We start from the raw sequence: 9,984 nt of genomic DNA, 5'->3' as shown, positions 1-9,984 counted from the left end.
GGGGCGAAGTCTTGGGAAGACTTGGCCATCATGGAAGACTGTGCCCTTGACCTTGAGTTGGCCTCACTCCAGGTAAGATATCTGTGTTGGCCAGCGTGGGCTGCCATTGTGGAATACCACAGATGGGGCAGCTTACAAGGAATTTATTTCCTCACGGTTGTGGAAGGTGAAGTCTGAGACCCAGGAGCCAGCAGGGTCCAGCTCTGGCCTTCTTCCTGGTTGGCAGATGGCCACCTTCCCATTGTGTCCTCGCCTGTGCCTCGGAATGGTGTAATGGGGCTCTTAGGCTCTGAGATATCAAACACCAGAGAAATTCCCAGTCTGACTTTTTAGGACTAAAATAGGATTGTCATATTTTTAGCTTGCCAAGTAGGCCTTAAATAAAAAATGTTAATCAGGCTCTCACAATCAGCATCCTTTCATAAAGAAAGGACACTTGGATGAAAAAAGAAAAAAAGGCAGGAAGGGAAAAGAATCACAGAATAAAGGACAAGCTCTTAAAACCTCCTCGCTTTTGAGACACTCTCCAGTCTGACCTTACTTTGTATTATTTGGCTCTATTTTGAAAAAACTTCATCCTGGCGGCAGGAGGTGCTGCTCAGTGGTAGAGCACTTGCCTAGCACGTACAAAGCCCTGGGCTCCGTCCCCAGCCCCAAATCCCCAACGAACAAACAAACTTCATCATGACCCAACTCGGATGCACGTACTAGAGAAGTGAAGTGAAATATTCAGGTTGAAAGACCCAAGTTCAAGTCCTAGCTGATCCTTCGGTTCTATAAGGGACTTAGATCTCTCAGCCTCCTTCTTCTCAATCATAAGATGGGGGTGAAAAGCCCACCTTTTAGCTGTGACAACTGTGGGACCCAGGTGATAGTCCACATGTGAAAGAACCTGTGAATTGTCAGGGAATAGACGGGCCACCACATCTAGCCTCCGACTCTGGAGCCAGGGGCTAACTATAATCCCAGGGCCACACGAGGCGGCCCTGGCCATTTCAGTCTCTTCCCAGAGGCAAGAGAGATGGTTCAACTCCGTCTGCTCGGAGTCTGGTTTCTGAGAGATTCTTCTTAGAGGGAGAGTATTCTTTCTCTACCAGCTTGGTCTGGGAGCCATCGGAGTTGGGGGGCAGGACACTGGGTTCTGCGGGTCACTGAGGAGTCTCTTCTGGAGATGACATCATCCAGGCAGGAGTGAGCTGGGCTGGGTCTGGTGGCAATGCGCTTTCCCCCTTTCGGTTGCCCTGCTCTTGACTTCCTGATCTGCGTGCTGTAGAGAGCCGGCCATGGCTGCCGGTCTTGCCACCCTAGCTGCTCCCCCAGAACTGCATCTCCAGGGTATTCTTGCAGAGGTGTCCTCGAGAGGTGCCCGGCATTCCCAGACTCACCCACATCCTCCTCCTTTTCCTTCTGGTCCCTGAGGCTCAGGTACTTCACGAGGGAGGGAAGGAATGGCCATCTAGATCAGCTTCTGTGGAGCTGGAGTTCCCTGAAGAAGCCACTTCTAAATGACAGATCCCACGATGGCTTGACCTTGGCCGAGTAGGATACGTGCATGCCTAGAGCCAAAATCATCTAGTTCCTTTAATAGCCATTCACGCCCAGCCGGTGTATCTGACCTGGCATTCTCATACTATCGGATAAAACTCTTGGGGAAACCATCACTAAGCTTAGCAGATTTCTCGTCTTCATTTACCTTAAAACTAAGAATGCCATAGCTCAGGGGTGGCGCACTTGCCTAGTCTGTGCAAGGCAGGATTCCATCACCAGCACCGCCAAAAGAAAAAAAATAATAAGGTAAAATAACATCTGAAACCTGTAGAAAAGATTGCTCCTGATTTGCCATAGCTGATTTCCTAATGTTCCCACCAGAGCACTTACTGGATGTACTGGTTTATGACTTTCTTTGTTCTGTGACTATAAAAGTCCATGAAGCCTCTTCCATGGCAGAACACATTCCAGCCCAGGGTCACTCGTATTTGACTAGAATAAAATTATTTTCTTATTTCCTCTAATCCTGCTAAACCCCAATCCAGCCCCTTCAAAAGGACCAGTAGCTTTTGTTTTATTTCCCTAGTGCAGTGGCATGTAGGTGGTACCGTAGCCCGTGTCTTTTGACAAAGGTGGTCATGAGCTGCGGTTTGTCTCAGCTAGAATTGATGACAGACGTCACTTTGCGGGGCTGGCTTTGGAGGGTCCTTTCTAGGACTGGAGACCATAGTGATAGCTAACCTCCTGGGTCTCACTTCCCACTATGGGATCAGCCTGCCCTTTGCATTTAGCTGGTCTTCCAGCAACAGGCCAACAGCCATGTTAAAAGGAGGCAAGGCAGTAGCACCAGGGGGAGGCAGGGTTGGACACTCCTCTATTCTCAGAGTCCTTTTCCTGCCTCCTTGATGATGGATCTTGGTCCCTTACTCTGTCTTCTCCTGCCTCTGCCCTTAGAATTTGGAGGTCCTATAAATCCTCCTTTTCAGTTCCTGGATTTCTACGTCCTTCTCAGAACTTGGTTTTTGGCTCTAACCCACTTACCTTACAGGGACCCCCCACCAGCCTGGAGACTCTCTGCTCCTCCTCTGGGGACAGGAAACACTTGAGCAAGTGGCACCTGTTCAGGGCCATCGCTGGTGGGGATGTGATGGCTGGAACAAGGACCAGAACCAGGAAAGAGGCCTTGAGGGCCCAAGAGGCTCTCTGCCCGGGAACAAGAAGTGGCCTTGCTTTCCTGACAGGACTCTCCGTCACTTTCCCTTGACGTGTTTTTCCCATATCTCCCTTTCCTCTTGGATTCTCCCCATTACTTTCCCTTCCCTGTAGCCAACATAAGCACCTCCCTGAGAACTGGGAGTCTCCCATGCCCACCCTACCCTCCCTGCTGCCTCCACCGGCCTTTCTCCCAACACCTCCTTGGCCCCATTGCTTCTCTCTGTCTCCTTCAGGGAAGTCTGCTCCTCTCCTGAGGCACTCTCTGAAGCAAGCATGGCCCCCACCCTTGGAAAGATCTGTGGGTGCCAAAGGGAAGTTGGGCACTCTGGCTGGACCCTGGTCAGCCCTGGGACTTGGACGCGTTACAGGGCCCCTGCTCATCTTCACCTCCCTAGGGTGATAGCTGTCAATTCCTGTCACCACAGTTGAAGTTTGGTAAGCACTTGTACTGACACAGCTTGTACTAAGTCCTGAGAATGCACTGAATCCTCAGGCTGAGTCCAGTTTTGCCTGGAATTGTAGAGGAGGTTCAGAACATGGAAACTGGCAATCCAGTTCCCAGGGTGAGAGAGCTAGACAAGGACCAGACAGGGCTTTGACTGGCAGGTAGACTGTACAGCATATTGCATTAGAAGAAAAGGCAGCATAGAGATTACAGGACTCTTCAGAAAACTCTCTCCCAACAGCAAAGTCCAATAGAACAATGTGGCCTTTAAAAGCAGCCAGACCCAGTTCCAAACTCAAATGCTGCTTCTTCTGAATAGTGTGGTGTTGGGCTGGTTATTTAAGCTCTGGAATTTCAGTCTCCTCATTGATAATATGGGTATGGTAATGGTAAGGTCATTGTAAAATAAAATGAGATCATGTGGAGATGGATCCCGATGCAGCACATGACCCGTGGCAGATGCCCAATAAAATGTTAGTTCTTGGCTGGGATCTGGAGCTCAGCGTGCCACCGCCATCTGGTGGTAGAATTCAGAATTGTAAACAAAAGCTCCCAAAGAAAGAACAGCAGGCATAAAGGTGGATATAAGCTGGAAAAATTAAATAAAGAGATAAGGATGGGGAGACATTCTATGCAAGGGGAATTTGATAAAAAAATAGGTCATAGTTAGTATGCTTAATTTCATATTGGGTGTACAGTAAGGAGACAAGAGATTTGGTGTTCCTCATCTTGTAATAAACTCTACTCAAGGAGCAACGTACAAGGACACTGCTTAACCCAAGGATGTGGCCTTGTATAACATTACCCCCACATCCAGACTTTAGAAAACCCATAGCTCTTCTGACCCTACATCTAGTTCCACAGAAAAAGTGCTTTTCTTGGGTTGTCCAAGGAGAATGCTAGAGTAATTCTAGTCCTGGTGGCCAAGGAGAAGGTTCTTATGATCTGTGGATTCAGCAGGTATGGGCTGGTCATGTAGGTAACTCCAGTCCTGATAACTGATTAAGTACATTCAGACATTCCTGTCTTTACTGGCTGTGTGGTGGTAACTGACACAGCTCCATGGAAACCCAACAGTCACTGGGAAAAGTTCAGGGTGTACACAGTGGGCACCACCTGTATCTTCAAACAGAATCATGACATCACGCTGCTTGGGGGTCTGGTCCACGGATTTGACTAATACCAGCTATGGGGTGCTTCTGGGCTCTGCAGCATTATCTGGGTAAAAGGTGGCATGAACCATATACCATTCCTTGCAGGTCCTTTTGCGCTGCTCACTGCTTTACAAAGGCTTCTGTTTCTTGGGAGCTGGGGCATGGCCGGAGTTGATGGTTTTCTGGAGTCTTCTCCTTCCCTTTACTGATTTCCCTGTGCCAAGTGACTAGTGGAAGTGAGGTTCTATCTGGGACCTAAACAGTGCTTGCTGTGTGGTGCTGAGTGTTCATAACTGGAACTAAATCAACATCCCTATGTTCTGAAGACTGAGATCACGAGTTAGAGGAAAATGTCAACTAAACACTTTTGCATGTGGAAGGACTCATGCACACGTGCACACACACACGAATACTGGGATGCCTCAGAACAATGGACTGAGCTAAATAAAGTAGCACTGTCTTCAGTGAGCAGAGTTGGCAGGCGATGGCACAGCAGAGAGTCGGGAACAGCCAGGAGGACCTGGCAACCTCCTCGCTCCTCCTATGAGGTCTAGCCCCTTTCTCTTCTTTCCCTTAGAAAGACAGTCCTCCTGGCTCTGTGACGGAAGCCACAGGGCTTCAGAGCTCCCTCCTGCACAGACCACTTCAGACTCTTCAGTGATGTCCTTTCTGGCACACTGAAGAGGTGACCACACGTGCTGCCCGCTGTCCTTGGCCCCATTAAAGTCAAACCAAGCCTGGAGTAATCAAGGCCATGGGGGTCGAATCCTCAGCTAATAAGTCATGGCCTGAAAAAGTCCTGGTGAAGATTCCTTTGGGCCTTTGTGGGTCACTTTCAAAGGATCTTGGCAAGCGGGAGCCCTGGCTGACCTTAGCTGCTGTTTGGCTTTGAAGAGCCGAGAACCACAGGTCTGTGGGGGTTTTGCTGTGGTAAAATATACGTAACATAACATTTACCATTTTAGTCATTTTTAAGTGTACAATTCAGTGGCTTTAGGTGCTTTCACAATGTGCAGCCATCACCGTGTCCATTTCCAGAGTTATCTCAACTTCCTGAATTGGAGCTCTATATCCATTAAATGCTCACTCCTCACCAGCCCCTGGTGACCCCCACTCTGCTCTCTGTGTCTGTGATTTTGCCTATTCTAGGTGCCACAGGTCGGAGTCCTGCAGGACCGTAGCTTTGGATTGGCTCATTTTAGTTGGCCTCACGATTTCAAGCACGGTCCTCGGTGCAGCACGCGTTAGAGTTCCATTACTTACCAAGGCCGGATGGCATTCCATTGTACGCACTGACCTCGTATCTGCCCACTTTCTATTCAGGGACCCTTGGGTTGCTTCCGCCTTTTGGCCACTCTGCCTAATGCCGCTGTGCGCATGGGTGTGTAGCCACCTGTTTGAGTCCTTGCTTTCCCCTGGTGTGGGTATGAATGGATCGCTGGGTCTCGTGGTGATTCTATGCTCAACTCTTGGAGGAACTGATACACGGTTTTCCACAGAGGTGGCACCAGTGGGCCCTCGCGCAGTTTCCCCACCCTCGCCAAGGCTCACTTATTTCCTGTTTTGTTTCATAATGGTCATCCTAGTGAGTAGGCCATGTGTAGGGTTTTGTCCCTTCCGTTGTGCCTCTCTCTGTGTCTCAAGTTTGAGGAAAGCGGCGCGTGCAGAGGGTTTGAGTCCTCATGATCTGGAGACCCTGACAGCTCACGAAGCATCCCCAAGGGAAGGACCGCCCTCTTCTGATGTAGAATTTCTCAACTGTGGCCCTCCTGACCTCTCAACTGGCTAGTTCTTTCTTGTTCTGTGTGTTGTAGGACAGTTAGAGCTTCCCTGGGCTCTGCCCACTAGATGTCATCAGCAGCTCCTTCCTAGTCATGCAGCCAAAGATGTCTCCAGACATGGCCAAATGTGCCTTGGAGAACCACTGTCCCCAGTCACGGCTAGCCAGAGTCAACCTGACACATAACAGGGAGGGAGGCTGCCGAGCTACTGGGAGCTAAGCCTTATAAGGCCCAGTTTCAACTTATCTCAGTTGAGCTCACACTGAGCTATTTTTGTTGTCACACTATAGAAAACAGGGGTGTTTGTGCTGTACCACTAGGGGGCCCTACTGATCAAGAAAGGTTACAGTGGGTGTGTGTGTGTGTGTGTGTGTGTGTGTGTGTGTGTGTGTGTGTAGGCGGCTTGAGATGGATCCTTTTAATGAGCAATTGCCGCTTCAAAGACTCATTACCTAAAAACACCTGGTTCCCCGGCTTGCCCGCCACACCCACGAGGGTACCACATCCATTTGGGAGACTTGCTTCCTCTCCGCACTCTCCTTTCATGTTACAGATTGTTGTTCTGTGACACCTCCTTCCTTCAAGCTTGATTTCAAAGCCCACCAGCAAATTTATACAAGTGGAATAAAAGCACTCAATCTAAAATACCTCAAAAAAATTTGCCTCCCCCTGGTGAGCTTGCCGATGCTCCTCGACACCTAGCCATGGCTGTGCTGTCCTGATTCTGAAAGAGGTAGCACCCAGATGCTCTGTGTCCACATTCACTCACCTGCTGCCCAAGCAGAGTCCACTTCCACCCCTTTCTGGACTCCCCTCAATTCTGCAAGGAGGAGCAGCCCCAAACTGCCTTCCTCCACTTCCTTGGAGCCAGTGTTCCAGATGCAATTTAGATAGAGTGTGCGGATAAGCTACATTTGCATGCATAGTAGAGAAGCAGACAGAAGCCATCTGCCTGCACTGCAGCAGAGGGAAGCATGGTGGGCGAGAGGAGAATGTTTGCCATGGCTCAACTTCACTTCCCAGGGTCTGTCTGGTCCTCACTTTGGAGATGTGAGGGACTTGTGTGGCACCATTAATAGTAACAGCTTTCCAACCTACAGGTCAAGCTAGAGTAATTTGGTGTTAAAAACCAAGAGTGTAGAGATGAACCCCATACTTCTGCCCATCCAGTGATTGCTAGGGTGCCTGATTCTCCATAATCAGCCCCTTTCAGCTAAAGTAGCTCTGGTTCCTGTGTTGGACCCCGGCTGACACAGTGCACGTGCACTCACACCACAGACACACCTCCTTGCCTGGCCCTCTGTATCCTTGCCTGCCATCCTCCCTGTTTATTTAAATCTGGGTAGTACTTATTGACCATCTACTGAATGTTAAGTGCTATCGGGTGTTGACACTCAAAAGACTCTTCTATTGATCTTGTCTTAGGAAAGCAGACTCTGAATTTCAGGCACCAACACCCACAGAACAATACAAAGTCAATAAATGGGTAGTTGCTAAGTTGTGCAGTGTTGGACACTACCACGGGCTCTAGGCAACCGTAAGGGGTGTGGTCGATGGAGTTGCTTCATTTGCATAGGGTTAAACTAGACATAAAGGACAGGTCAATCCTGGGTAGGTGAGGAGAAAGGGAGGGGTGGGCGTGTAGGAGAAGAGATGAGCAGGGACTGACGTCCTTACGCTGCCTCCTTTTCTAGTGGAGTCAATGATTTGACCTCTAGGAGCCCAAAGATGTTTCATTTGAATAACATGAAAACCCTGCAAGGTTGTTGTGAGCATTAAATGAGATTAAAAATCTACCATATCTATCTATCTATCTATCTGTCTGTCTGTCTGTCTGTCTAGCTATCTATCATCTCTACTGATGGGGAAAGCTGTCTGTTCTCTGGATATCATAATATGCTACCCTAATGAAGACCAGATCTTCTCTGTTTGCCTGCAGATCCAGTGCCTCGCTTCCCTGCCCTGCTCTTATGCCAGAGCTGGACTGAAATGAAGAGCACCTGAGATACTTGTGCCCTCTGGCTCTGGTTGGTTCAGGCCAGGGAGGCTTCCCCAGGAGACTGGAGAGCGAGGAAGGAGAGGTCAGGGGAATTTTGCCAGCTGCATCCATTTCTGCTTCAGTGCATTCCCCCACTGAAGGCCACAACCTCTGGCCAGCAGCCATCTGTTTTCTAGCACTAGATCTCCATCTGGGTTGCCAGAGCTGCTTCAGGTCTGGGACAGTAGGGGCTCCCCACTGCCAGCTCCCCTACAGCCTCCCTTGCTGACCTCCCTATACTTTGCACATACCATTGTGTGTTGTCCTTTTAAAGGAACTTTGAATACTCCTTTGGAATGTGCCATCTGTTTCCTGCCATGATTCTGACTGACAGAAAATGGAGGCTGCTATCTTCAAGTAACTTCTCTGTGAAGAACCTGTAATAATTTCCTGTTGTTTAATAAAGCCAAGTCCAAATTCATTTCAGTAGCATATGAAAAATGCAATTAAGGAGGTAAATCCCCATTAGGTGATTTATGGGTGATCTTGCTATTGCTCCTGGCAACTGTGTGTACAAAGGAGAGGTAAAGCCTGCTGAGATGAGAGGTGGGTTCCGCAGGAGTGACCCCTGGGGATACTTCTGTCGTGCCATTTCAATCATCTACTTAAGCCAGGAAATTCAGAATGCTCTTTCTGCCCTTTTCTTTCTTCTCACTTCTTTTCTTCCATGTCAATGCTCCCCATTTTCTTTTCCCTCCTGAAATCTGAGGGGAACTTAGGAGAGGGAGGCCTGTTCTTGTGTGAAAAGTGGACATGGTGAAATATTGGAAAATTTCTTGGCCATTAAAGCCCAATGGTTCACTGGGCAGCTAACCTACCAGATGAAGTCAGCGAGATGACTCATGAGGACAACAGGGAGGCAGAGTCAACAAAGAGAAGGGTGGAGAGAAGGGCCAGTTCCAGCGTGGCTGTGTGGTCCAGTTCCGGCTCGGCAGCTGCCTGCCTTTAGCGCACTCTCCCTCTTTCCTGCAAGGTGAAGGGTCGTGATTATGACTCCATTTTTGGGAAAGAATGGCAACACCTTTTGCAAACATACCTGTGCCGTACCTAGGATAGCTTAAATGATTTTTGAATAGTGTGACAGTGGCATCCCAGGGAAAAGTACTAGTACAATTTGTTTCTGAATAAGAAAATTTAGCCAAGGATGGCAGAAAGGGTCAATTAGACATGAGTATAATACATCCTGTCCCATCCTATCTCCCTTTAATAGGTTTACTGAGCACCCATTCCTCTGGGGAATCTCTAGGACTCCTAAATTTTATTACACAAAGACTGTGCTTTGGCTATGGGACTTACCAGCAGCCTTTGCTAGAAAAAGCTGAAATCTCACCCTCTCCCTGAATTCATTCCCTTTTCTCTGACCAAATATGATTACAACCCTTTATTTGGTATTCATGCCTGTGGAGGAAGGAGTGAAGCACTCCAGGTTGTAAACTTGACTCTTCCACAAACTCGCGTAAGGACTAAAACCATGTCTTATATTTAAACAATTTTCAACAATGCTAAGCTCAAGGCAGTATAATTTTACATATGAGCAGGGCTGGAAAAATATGAGCTAGAAAAGAATCTCAGAAATAGCCTGCACCAAAACATCTCCATTTCCAGATGAAAGAAACGGACACAATCATCTTAAGTATAAAACTTGCACCAGAATCCAGGTAATCTGGTGTACAATTTTGTGATCTTTCAAGGGACTATAAAGCCCTCTGATAGCTTAGAAGCTGGCTGGTCCTGAGGTACTTGTACCCACATATTAGCTCAGAGGGTAAGAGAAGATATGGGTGCCTCTTAGAGGGAATATCTTGAGCTAGTCTTCTCTGAAGATTCTGAAATATGTTGGGATCTGGTTGCTCTACCTTTGGC

Source organism: Sciurus vulgaris, assembly GCF_902686455.1.
Source record: "Sciurus vulgaris genome assembly, chromosome: 8".
In the NCBI taxonomy this organism is placed as follows: domain Eukaryota; kingdom Metazoa; phylum Chordata; class Mammalia; order Rodentia; family Sciuridae; genus Sciurus; species Sciurus vulgaris.
The sequence above is the reverse complement of the archived record's forward strand: the minus strand, read 5'-3'. Positions refer to the sequence as shown.